The sequence below is a fragment of the Rhincodon typus genome, chromosome 11, assembly GCF_021869965.1.
Source record: "Rhincodon typus isolate 14 chromosome 11, sRhiTyp1.1, whole genome shotgun sequence".
Taxonomy (NCBI): domain Eukaryota; kingdom Metazoa; phylum Chordata; class Chondrichthyes; order Orectolobiformes; family Rhincodontidae; genus Rhincodon; species Rhincodon typus.
Genome location: NC_063342.1, coordinates 53359006 through 53371852, shown reverse-complemented (window position 1 = coordinate 53371852; position 12847 = coordinate 53359006). Strand labels below are relative to the sequence as shown.

The window sequence follows — 12847 nt, the reverse complement described above, 5'->3', positions numbered from 1 at the left end:
TTGTTCAACTTATTTTTCATTTGTTTATATCCATATTTGGAAGTTAACCCAATCACAGTTTCATGCAAAAGAAATATAAACAGAATTGAATTGCAAAAAGGCAGAATGTGCAAATTGAATGGTTCTTAATGATGACTTGTATTAAAACAGCTCAAGTTAAAACCAAATCTGTGTTTGCCACTTTTGATGAATGAGTGGTTCTTGAAAGGTCTTGTTGTTCTTTCTGCAGAAGAGTTTGATGCAGATCCATATCATTGACTGCGTCCCAGGCAGAATTGTTGCTGCAGCCTCAGGACAACAGACTGTAGGTGGCAGCACGAGGCAGGAGCGGCAGAGACCGGAAGTGTTGCCAGTCGCGCCCGGAGAAAGTCTCGCGAGACCTCAGTGGCGGCCATGTTGTATTTTGGCTCCGGCCTTTTAATAAGTTGGAGACGGGGAGAGGGGCAGAGAGAGGGATAGGGACAGAGAGAGGGACAGACGTAGACAGGGAAGGAGGGGTAGAAATAGGGGGGAAGAAAGAGGGAGAGAAACATCGTGGGGGGTGGGGGGCATATCGAGCTGCCCCCGGAGAGGAGCCGGCAGACACCCCCCTGCCCAACGTCAGGAATGAGAATCAACGAGGAATGAAAGGCGGTGAGTGCACTTCTAACTCTTTATCCCAGCTTGTGTATGAAAAAGGGGCTGGGGTTAGTACCAATAACAAACCTCCTCCCCCACTCCATCATCTTCCCTCCCCCACTTCACCATCACCATCATCATCATCATCCCCCCCAACCAGTCCAATACCATCATCTACCCCACTCTTGCATCTTTGCTGTTAATGCATCATCATCACCCCATTCATCATCCTCACTATCCCATCATTATCTTTGCACCCTCCATCATCATCCTCATCATCACCATCTTTGCACCCTCCATCATCATCATCTTTGCACCCTCTGTCATCATCATCATCATCTTTGCACCCTCCATCTTCATTATCCCATCATTATCTTTGCACCCTCTGTCGTCGTCATCATCATCATCGCACCCTCTGTCATCATCATCATCATCATCATCGCACCCTCTGTCATCATCATCATCATCATCTTTGCACCCTCTGTCATCATCATCATCATCATCATCTTTGCACCCTCTGTCATCATCATCATCATCATCATCTTTGCACCCTCTGTCATCATCATCATCATCATCTTTGCACCCTCTGTCATCATCATCATCATCTTTGCACCCTCTGTCATCATCATCATCATCACCTTTGCACCCTCTGTCATCATCATCATCATCATCTTTGCACCCTCTGTCATCATCATCATCATCATTATCTTTGCACCCTCTGTCATCATCATTATCATTATCTTTGCACCCTCTGTCATCATCATCATCATCATTATCTTTGCACCCTCTGTCATCATCATCATCTTCGCACCCTCTGTCGTCATCATCATCATCATCTTTGCACCCTCTGTCGTCATCATCGCACCCTCTGTCATCATCATCATCATCATTGCACCCTCTGTCGTCATCATCATCATCATCTTTGCACTCTCTGTCATCACCATTATTATTTTTGCACCCTCCACCATCATCATTACGTTTGCACCCTCCATCATTGTCTTTGCACCCTCCATCATCATCATCTTTGCACCGTTCATCATCATCATTATCTTTGCATCCTCCATCACTATCTTTGCACCCTCCATCATCTTCATCTTTGCACCCCAGTCGTCGTTGTCATTTTCGCCCCCCCCACCCGCGTCGTCATCATCATCTTCAGCCACCCCCCGTCGTCATCATCATCATCTTCAATCCCCATCATCTCATTGACAGCTGGTTGAATTACAAAAGCAAGTGAAAATATAGGATGATTATTACATGATTATTTACTTCCAATCACGTTCTTTTATCCATGCTTTTATTCCCCTACTTTGTTGAAACCTGGTGACTTTTCTTACAGGTGGATCTAAAAGATCTCACGATGCTAAAAGGAAGAACAAGGAATTTATTCCTATTGCCCTAGCCACTCTTTAGCCCTCAGTCAACATATCTAAAATAGACTATCTGGCCATGACCAAATTGCTGTTTGTGGGCTTGCTGTGTGCAAACTGGCTATTTTGTGTCTTATAATAGTAATTTTACTTCCCGGGTATTTAGTTAGCTGTGGTTCTAACAAGTAAATACAGGAGAGATTTGAAAATTATTTTGTAAATTATCTTCTGTACAGAAATTAGGAACTGTCAACAATGTACAAAAAAACAGATTTTAATTTCAGCACTGTGCAGTACACCTATGTATGCAACCCAACCCTGGAAATAAAGTATTTACTAGTGCTGTGTACTCTATGAATTACTGATCATGCATAATACTTACAGAAGCAGTTCTTGCTTTCAAAAATAAACACTGGCATCTGAAAGCCTGCGTACATACATTGGGTAATATTTGTACTGAAATCTTCAGAAAAATTAACCTCACATTGGTGTTCATATTAACTACTTTCTGCTGTTAATTTTTACATGTTGTTATGCAGCTAAGAAGCGCATGTGATGGTTTGTGCATTACTGGTGCTGCTCCTATTGTATACAAGTTGTGTGGAGTGATCAGATTTGGTCATAGATCATATAGGTGCTAAAGATGGGCAGTTGTTGTTTCCTCTTGCTTTGAGCACAAGAACTTCATTAATGTAAAAGTGAAAATGTGAGACAGTGATAATTTTCAACTGATAAAACTTTGCGTAAAATACTCTTTTAGTATTTACAACTTATCTATCATATCACAAATCTCCAAACAGAATGGTTTCTTCGTGGGAAGCCTGACCGAGCGGTCTACCACACTGAATTAAGGCTTCAATCTCGATGAAGGCGTAGGTGTGCGTCTCACCACTGTCATTTGTGCCCGTGGTTTGTCATGCTGAGTCTTTGTGTGAACGAGTTCAGTTTAAGTTGCACGGACAGAAACTCTTGCTTTGAGCACTGCAGTCTAAGATAAAGGGCAACAGGAAGCTCCATTGGGTCAGCGGACCCACTGTATTTCTGGAGTGTTGTGGTTATCATGTTCGCCTCACGCACAAAGAGGTTCAGGATTGCTGCCTCATTATCTAGGCACAATGTGTTGCCCCCACTTTTGGGACGGCGTGGTGTTGTAGTGGTTAGCACTGCTGTCTCACAGCACCAGGGACCCAGGTTCGATTTCACCTTCGGGTGACTGTGTGGAGTTTGCACATTCTCCTTGTGCCTGCATGAGTTTCTGCCGGGTGCTCCGGTTTCCTCCCACAGTCCAAACATGTGTAGGTGAGGTGGATTGGCCTTGCTAAATTGCCCCTAGGGATGTGCAGGCATAGGGTAGGGGATTGCTGATGCTGTAGGGGATGCTGCTTGGAGGGTCATTGTGGACCTGTTGGACCAAATGGTCTGTTCCACACTGTAGGGTTCTATGATTCTATGATTTGAGGTGTTTAAAGTTCTTCATTATTTCACTACTCGTATTCAGAAGCCTTAAAGTTAGGTGGAGTCAAGTAAAGAACTATTAGGACATTGCCTTTTCGGCGTCCAATCTTTGCATCAATGTTTATGTTGGAGCTTAGATTAGGAAGCTAGTCTCCATATCATAAGGCTTTTCTATTAAAATAAATCTTCTATTAGAAAAATAAATACGCTTATTTGAATGAAGTAATACAAGAGACAATTCAGCCCATATTGTGTGTCTCCACTGTTTGATAGATTGGTCCCTTGTTTCCGCATTTTCTTGCATTGGATTTAGATTGAAAATTTGCCAGTCTGGGAAAGTGTCATCAGGAGCAGGTATTTGTTTTCCCAGTATTATAGTCAAGCCTTTCTTCTGTAGGTTCTTTATTTATCCTTAAAGACTGGTGGTATTGCTATTAAGTAATGGCACCTTTATCAGCTTCTAATATGTGCACTATACTGAACCATTAAGTTCTAGTATAAAATGCAATTAATTGAGTCAATGCATAGGATCTTTGACATGTCTTGTTTATGGTACATAAAGATAGCAATTGTTCTAATGGCTTGTAGATGGAGTACAAGTTTTGGAATTAGTTCAGATAATGTCCACCAAGACATTTTTGCTGGTAGTTTTTACTGTGGTTACTACCATTTCTTTTTATTGATTTGAGTGTAGTAGCTAGATGAAATTAAATATTAAATTTGCTTTCATTTTTATTAAAATTTAAAGAGATTGCACCCTAATTAGTTTTTAATAACAGTCAGGGGAAAAAAAAAGTAGTTTCTGCATTCTTGGTTTTGTGTTCCTATACCTGTAATTATTCTCAGTACTGGAGAAGAAGGTTGAGAGTTTGAATTTGATCTGTTGTCATAAGGAAACATTTGCTTGAGAGACATCTATCCAAATGAGTAATGGGTTGAAAGTTTCCCTTGATCTATAAGAATCCAATAAATTTGAGCCTGGTGGGTGTGAACTTAATTTTGCCAGCAATTAACAGCCCTTGTTCAAAGGCCACAGGAAGGTGTTAGAAACCAATTTTACAAGTACAGAAGGTTCTCAAGTGTCGGACCAAAGTAGGTTGTTGGAACATCACCGTGCATTTGGCAGTGCTATGTCTGTCCAGGGAATGGCGCAGTAAATGTGTGAAATCAGGAATTTGATTTCTCCAGCATTGGTGTCACTTACCTTGTAATTCCCCAAATTTTTGTAAATATATTGTGCTATTGCCATCTTCCTATTAATCTAAGTGTGTTTTGTGAAGGACATTGCTTTGACCATAGTAAAGACTTTTTGTGTCTTGAAGGTGTTGCTTTTTATGGTGCTACATATGCTGGATGATTAAACACGACATTAGTCATGTCCGTCTCAGATTTTCTGTGGGTTACCAGGTGACCAACAGTTAAAACTAAGAAGTAACTGGAAACAATAAGGTGATGAAAATTAGATTTTGATTTTAGATACTTTGTTTAGGTTCTCCCATCAATAAAACATTGAATAAGTCGGCAAGGGATTGTCACAGAGATTTTGCTTATGCTGCAGTGAACTTGCCTTGCTCTAAAATAGAGATTCTTTGGTGTATTTTAAGTAAAGAAGTGAAAAACAAGTACAGTGAATCTAAGCTATGAAGTTACAAAACTTGGTCAGTGATTCAGTGCAAAGTAACTCTCCCTGTGTATAATACTTAAAAATGGTTTAATAATACAAAGCATCTTTGGACTTGTGTGTTGACTAAATATTTTGTATAGTCATCATTTATGGTAACTTGGATGCACGCAAATAAGAAAAAGGATAAAACGATCACAACTTTTTAAGATAACAAGGTGTAGAGCTGGATGAACACAGCATGCCAAGCAGCATCAGAGGAGCAGGAAAGCTGACGTTTTGGGCCTAGACCCTTCTTCAGAAATGCTTCAGAAATGTCAGCTTTCCTGCTCCTCTGATGTTGCTTGGCCTGCTGTGTTCATCCAGCTCTACACCCTGTTATCTCAGATTCTCCAGCATCTGCAGTTCCTACTATCTCTGAAACAACTTTTTAAGAACTCACTTTGCTTTTTTTTAGGTTTACTTGCAGCAAAAGTGTTGCTTTTGGGTTATTTCAAGGTCATAGGTATGTGCCACTCTTGTATTATTCGGTAGTTGTGCAGGTCTTTCTTTCTCCCCTCACCCCTTGCAGAGAGGTATCTTGTTTTGAGTTCAATGGCTAAAATTACAACCTGTACCCTACCCTCAGCAGCATAGCAGACACAGAGCTGACAAAACCATTTCAAAGACTTAATTGTTAGCCAATTACTTTTAACCATCACAAAAATGCAGAAGATGCTCTATAATTATACAAATGCTACCAGAAACATTCGAAGGACATGTTTCTTCATGTTGCATATTAGAGCTCAGCCTTGCACTGTTTTGCTTCAATTTACTGAATAATTATGTGAAGTTGAAATGTTCTGGATAATTAACAAAGAATTGTGGGTATCTTTTTGTTTTTCAACCATTTCGTGGTAGTATTCCTTGCAGTCTGTTATACCCACTAGCATGGTTGCGGTTATCTAATTCTGGCCTCTTAAACATCTTTTTTAATCGCGTCACGGTTGGTCACCTTCTCACAAGCCCTGGAGTTTCCTTCCTATAGCCCTCTGACTCTCGATCTTTTTCTTCCCTTAAGACACCCTCTTAAAGTCTACCTCTTTGACCAAACTTTTACTCAGTTGTCCTGATATTGCCTTATGGGATTTTGTGTCGAATTTTGCTTTATGAAAGTCTAAAATGCCTTGTGACATTTTATGGTGTTATATAAATGCAAGTTGCTATTGCATGAACATTTTAGATCGGTTCCATTTTAAAATATCAAAATATCAAATATCTGGCAAGATCATTCTGAAAACATATAGTGGCCCAGCTGGAAGTCAGTTATTACTGATAACTCCCCCCCCCCCCCCCCCCCCCCCCGGCCACCACCCCGTCACCCACCAAAACTAATTTGAACAAATTCTATTCTTGTGAACCTGTTGTGACTGTTTTTATTTGTTGATGGCATGAAGCTATAATGTACTGTTTATGGATCTTGACCATTGAATAAACCTGGCATATATTCCTGATGAGACTTTTAAAAACTCAAGTGGACTCTTACATACTTCCAGAAAGAAAATTGAAGATTACCTAATATCTAATAAATATGCCACCAGATATGGTACTAAACTTTATTAACTAGTGTGTTCACAGGATTGGTTCCTGTGTGCTGGGTTGCCTTGTCTCTTCTGAGATATTTAATGTCAGTTGTACTGTTCCCTTGAGCAAGGGAGGGTTATAGTTAAACATCTAGTGCTCTCAGTTGAATTTCTATTCTTTTGGAAAATGGATGAGGACAAGGCACATAATACTTGACTGGTGCATTCCATGGCAAAATTGCATGCTCACATTTGCTGTGTATTTGCTCAGATGAAGAATTGGCACGCTGCTGCGATAGCACAGGGCTGACTACACCATTGGAGTGATACCAAAGTAAAAGGCAGCATCTTCAGAACTGTAAAGGAGAAAATTCATAGAAAGTCTGATTTGAAAGAATGGCTGAGAGTACTTTGTGTTTTGAAACAGGATATCATGTATTCCGAGGCACAGCTTATTTTTAGTTGGAGATTTTGCATGGCAGTATTATGCCAAGTAGTATTGCCTGGGGCGTTTATTTTCAGCATTGGAATTTGGATGCTTTTTGTGATCAGTGCATACCTGAACAATTTTCCACCATGTCGGGTAGATGCCAGTGTAGTAGCCATTATGGAATTGCTCACCTAAAAATGCTGGAATGCCAAGTTGTCAGCACTGCATAGTGGATGTCATTGGGCCTTATAACATTTGCTGTGGCCATTGTGTTCAACCATTTCTTAAAGTATGAAACAAGAGCTACATTCGGGCATTTGACCCTTCGGGCCTGCTTCACTGTTCATCCTCAATCCTACTGTTCCTATAGCCTAACTTCCATCTTCCCAAATGGTCTCTTACTTCCTGTAGTATGCCTGTTTCTTGAATATTCTCAATAGCTGAGCACCTGCACCTCTCTGGGGTCGAGAATCCAAAGATTCACAACCCTTGCAGTGAATACATTTCTCTTCTCAGTATTCAATGACTGACCCTTCATCTTGAGACTGTGGACCCATCTTCCAGTTTCACCAATCAAGAATAAAGCTTTCATAGGAACAGAGGTAGTCTTCTCAGCCCCTCCAGCCTCTTTTGCCATTTAGTGAGATCATGGCTGACCTGGGCATAGCATCTGCACTGTCAAATTGCTTAAGAATTTTGGCTTTCACTGACACCACCTCTCCTCCTCCTTAACGCTGAGGATTATAAACCTATTATAATTAATTCCTCCTTCTGAAACAATCTGTCATCCTAGTAACCAGTCCAATGAGTGACTGCAAATATTTCCCATACCCCAAATTCTGCACTGTGCTCTTCTACTGCAATCCATTGTAATAAAGACTACCATACCGTTTGCCTTGTTAGATTCTTGTGTGCGTGCATGTAAACTTTGAGATTGATGTGCAAGGATACACTGGTACCTCTGCATGCATTTCCGCACAGAGCTAAATTGACTGAAGGTGGATTTTTGTAATGGTGGGGACCAGTATTCTCTCAAATCCTTCTTTGCCTGGCCTTTTTGCTGCATCATGTGGTCCCGTTAAGATTGAGCATGCACACATCTTAAGGAGAACCTTGGTTGTCCATGGCTGGTTTAATCTGACATGTCCTTGATTGCTGTACAGCCGCTCATATGTGACTTTAGAGGGATCAAAGGTTAGGACTACGTCAAGCTGGATCATCCTCCTGGTACTTCTGGTTGAAGTTAGTACTAAACCTTGTATGTCACGTTCAAATGCTGGACTTCATCATTAAGGACAAATATGTTCGTGAATCTTGCTTCTTCCGTTAGTTTAACAGTTTCTGATGAAGAGTTACTTGACTCCAAACATTAACTCTGTGTTTCTGTCTACAGGTGCTGTCAAATGTGCTGAATTTATCCAGCGCACTGTTTGTGTTTTAGATTTCCAGCATTTGCAATTCTTTGCTTCATGTATCCATGCTTCTGATCCTGTTTGCCTATTGAGAGCCACACCTTTAGTAATTTTCGCTCCATCTCTGAATACTATATTTGAAGGTTGCCTCTCCGTGGCCTTCCCAATTTTAACATTCCTTTTCATGCCATACTTCAAGAAAGTTTTTCTTCATATCCTTTGCATTGTAATTCCTTTTTCATTAGCTTTTCTCAAGATAATTTTGCTTTTGTTTTGTTGATGACATTTGCTTGCACTAATGTTGCTAATGCTATGCGATAGTTACTTTAGTTCTCCCATGAAGTATGAAATCGGTATAAAGCTCCCATATTAGCTTTGTTGATCGGATCACTGCCTGTTGTCCAGCACCAAAATTGGATAAAGTAAAACAAAGAACTGTGGATGTTGGAGATCTGAATTACCCAAAGACAGAAATTGGTAGAGAAACTAAATAGCATCTGTGGAGAGAAAACAGAGTTAATGTTTCAAGTCCAGTGTGTGTCGGAGAGAAGGGTAAGTGTGTGTTGCGGGGAAGGGAAAAGAGTAAAAAATGTAAACTGGTATTGCAGTGCTTTACTGAGGGATTGCAGTATTTTTGGGGTGCAGTCTTTCTGATGACCCATTATACCAAAGATTCTGTCTTGCATCTTAAGTGGACATGATAGATCTCATCATAATATTTTGAAGAAGAGCAAAAGATTTCACTCTCAACCGATATCATTTAGAACGCTTCCATTCACTCCACACGCACCACCACCCCCCCAAAAAAAAAACTGTGTTTTATTACTTGTTATCTGTGGAAATATGTGTGTACATTGCTTCATTTCCTTCACCACAGCAGGATCTTAAAAAACGGGTCTTGCCGCCTGTGAAGTATTTTGAGACATCATGAGGTTGTGAAATACTAGAATTGTTCTCTTTTTTTTTTTGCTTTTGGTGTTCCAAACCTGGAGAGGGAAAATCAGGCAAGATTTCTTTTTGTCACTAGTGTTGTGGACATTGTTTCATGAATATTCAGTCTTTTAATATTTAAAATTTCACATACCAAAACCAAAAGTTGCAACTGAAATGCAATTATTTTGTCCTAGATTTCATACACTGTACACAAATTCCATGATGTGGGATGAGGAATCACACTTATATACTGTTGAAGCCTGACCTGACAAAGAAGAGGGGCAGGGGTAGGTGGAGAATTTAGTCTTGGTGGAAAAATGAGTAGCATAATGATCAGAAGATCTGGGCGTAAGAGTGACTGTTGGGTTTAAAAAAAAGAGCTACAGATGAAAAGCTGAGAAACTTGTGTCTTAAAACGCATGTTTTTTAAAACGTTTGGTGTGATGAAAGATCTGAACTGACTAATCCAGATTTTGCTGTAGCTATGTATTTACATAAAATCATAAGAAATAGGAGCAAGGAAAGACCATTTGGCCAATTGAGCCTGCTCTGCCATTCAAACAAACAGATTTTGATCATGACCTCCTTTCCACTTGTCTGCCTGTCCCTCACAACCTGTGACTTCTTGTCAATCAAAAATTGTAATGTCATCCCTGAATATCTTTAATGAATCAAACTTTACTGTTCTCTGTGGAAGAGAACCTGAAAGATCAACAACGCTCAAGAAATTCCTCCTGACCTCTGTCTGAAATGGGATGTCCTGAAACTCTGTCTCCTAGTTCTAGATTTCCCATGAAGGAAAACACCCATTCAGTCTCTGAGCAAACTACCTCTTCCTCTCAAATCTGTCTTTCCTCTAAAATTACTTCGAATTTCTTAGAATTATAGAATGGTATTTCACAAGATGTCTGTTCAACCCATTGGGTCTATGCCAGCTCTCAGACACCCAGTCTTTTTTCCTTTTGAATTCCATTTTGAAGGCGAGTATTGAATTGGTTTCCACCACTCTATCAGTTTAACTACTTGCCAGTTGCATAAAAATGTTTGTTGTCCTAGTTCTTTGGTTTAATAAGATCACCAGTCATTCTTCTAGACTCCAATGAGTATAATCCTAGCTTGATTATAAACAGTCATTGACAGTAAGGAATACAGGGGAGGAATTAACTACCATAATCATCACTAGAGAAGTGATATTTGACAGACTAATGGGACTAAAGGCAGATAAGTCTTTTCATGCTGCCTCTATCTTTCGTCAGCCATCATTGCCTTGTCCTTCCCAAGAAAGAAGAAACATAGCAAAGGATGAATTTCTGCTGTGCCTCCTGAATTACCCCCAAAAACTCGTGCCATTGCTGCTTTATTTTCTTCCTTGCTAGGCTCCCATTCCCATCAAGTCTGGCCAGCTCCTCTCTCATGTCTTTGTAGTCATCATTACTCAATTATAATACTATTACGTATGATTCCAGCTTCTTCCTGTCAAACTGCAGGGTGAATTCTGCCTTATTCTGTCACTGCCCCTGAGGGGTTCCTTTATCGTAAGCTCCCTAATCAAGTCTGACTCATTGTACATCACCAAATTCAGAAATACCGAGTTCCCCAGTGGGCTGTACTACAAGCTACTCCAAAAAAAACTTCCTATAGACATTACACAAATCACTTTTCTTGAGATATGCTACCAACCTGATTTTCCCAGTCCACCTGCATGTTGGAGTCTACCATGATCATTGTTACAGTGCCTTTCTAATATGTCTTTTCTATCTCCTGGTATTTTATTCCCCACATTCCTGACCACCGCTAGGAGGCCTTTACACAGCTCCCATCAGGGTCTTTTTTTCCTTTGTGGTTTCTCAACTCTATCCACACAGATTCTATGCTGTCTGACTCTGTATCACTTCTTGCTATCGATTTAATTTCATTTTCTTAGTGACAAGGCAACCCTGCCCCCTCAGTCCATTGGCCTGTCCTTTCGATAGGACATGTATTCTTGGGTATTTAGTTACCAGCCCTCATCCCCTTGCAGCCACATCTCTGTGATACCTACAACATTGTTCCTGCCTGTTTCAGTTGGCGCTACAAGCTTGTTTACCTTGTTTCATGTACTGCGTGCATTTAAGTACAACACTCTATCTTGCATTGATCGCCCCTTATACGCAGAGGATGGTGCGTGTATAGAATGAGCTGCCAGAGGAAGTGGTGGAGGCTGGTACAATGACAACATTTAAAAGGCATCTGGATGGGTACATGAATAGGAAGGGTTCAGAGGGATATGGGCCAAATGCTGGCAAATGGGACTAGATTTATTTAGGATATTTGGTTGGCGTGGATGGTTTAGACTGAAGGGTCTGTTTCTCTGCTGTACAGCTCTTTGGTTCTATACAAAAGAAAACTACTGCAGATTCTGGCAGTTTGAAATAAAAAAATACTCATGTACTCAGTAGTCAGACAGAAACTGTGGAGAGAACGAGTTCTCATTCAGACCTGTGAACCTTTTTCAGAACGAAAGCTATGCAGTACTGTAGGTGTGGTTTCACCGACTATTGCTACTATTGTACAAACAATTCTCTGCATTTGTACTCCACCTTTGTCCCAGCCCCACAACAGTAAAGACCAACATTTTTACGTAATTACTTGCTGTACCTGCATATTAACTTTGTGAATCATGTATGAGAACACCCTCGTGACTCTACTGGAGCAGTCTGTAGTCCCTATCCATTTTTTAAATTTGACATTCTTTTCCGAAAGCTGTGGAAACTTTAATTTTCTTGTATTACACAGTCTGGGCTTTCAAAACAAAATAGAAATGCTGGAGAAACTCAACAGGTCTGATTGTTTTCCTCTCCAAAAATACTGAGTTAGTGTTTCGGATCCAGTGACCCAAGGATTTCAGATTGCCAACATCCGTAGTTCTTTGGTTTATCCCGGTTTTTAAGGCTGTTTTGCTTTAGTTCTTCTCATCCAGATTCCTCTCTTATGTATTTGCCGCAACTTGAGGGACCGATTCTCTGGAAGAACAGCAAGAGCGGGAGGGAGGGAATCTGTGATTGAAGAAGGTGTTCTGGCCAGACTTCCAGCATGACAGGAGCAAGCCTGGGGAAGCTGTCACTACTTAGTGAGCCTGTTGATGCTGGGACTGAGCTTTAGTTGGTTGGGGGTGGGATTTGCTGAACTTGAGTTTCACCTGGTTATGGGTTAAGGGGAGCTGCTTTAAAGCTGCTGGCCACCTTGGTGTCATTCCACCTCTTGCTATGACTTTTACCCCAGTGCTCTTGAGACACAAGTTAAAGGATTATTTGCTTTGCTTCTGATTGTGCCCATAAACATAGGCAGGCCTGAATATTGTATAACAAGTTGTAAAGCTGGACGAACACAGCAGGCCAAGCAGCATCATAGGAGCAGAAAGGCTGATGTTTCGGGCCTAGACCCTTCATCAGAAATGGGGGAGGGGA

At 40.7% G+C, this 12847-nt stretch overlaps 1 protein-coding gene across 8 annotated transcripts in view; it reads left to right on the top strand.

The window, feature by feature from the left end:
* Positions 1–466: 466 nt before the first annotated feature.
* Positions 467–12847, top strand: part of tab3 (TGF-beta activated kinase 1 (MAP3K7) binding protein 3) — a 112418-nt gene continuing 100037 nt past the window's right edge. For 6 of the 8 annotated variants that reach the window (XM_048602925.1, XM_048602922.1, XM_048602923.1 and 3 more), the window contains exon 1: positions 467–633. The gene's annotated coding sequence lies outside the window, so the exon portion shown is untranslated. Of the gene's footprint in view, positions 634–5521; positions 5570–12847 lie in introns of all 8 variants that reach the window. The other 2 variants (XM_048602924.1, XM_048602919.1) reach the window with 1 other exon arrangement.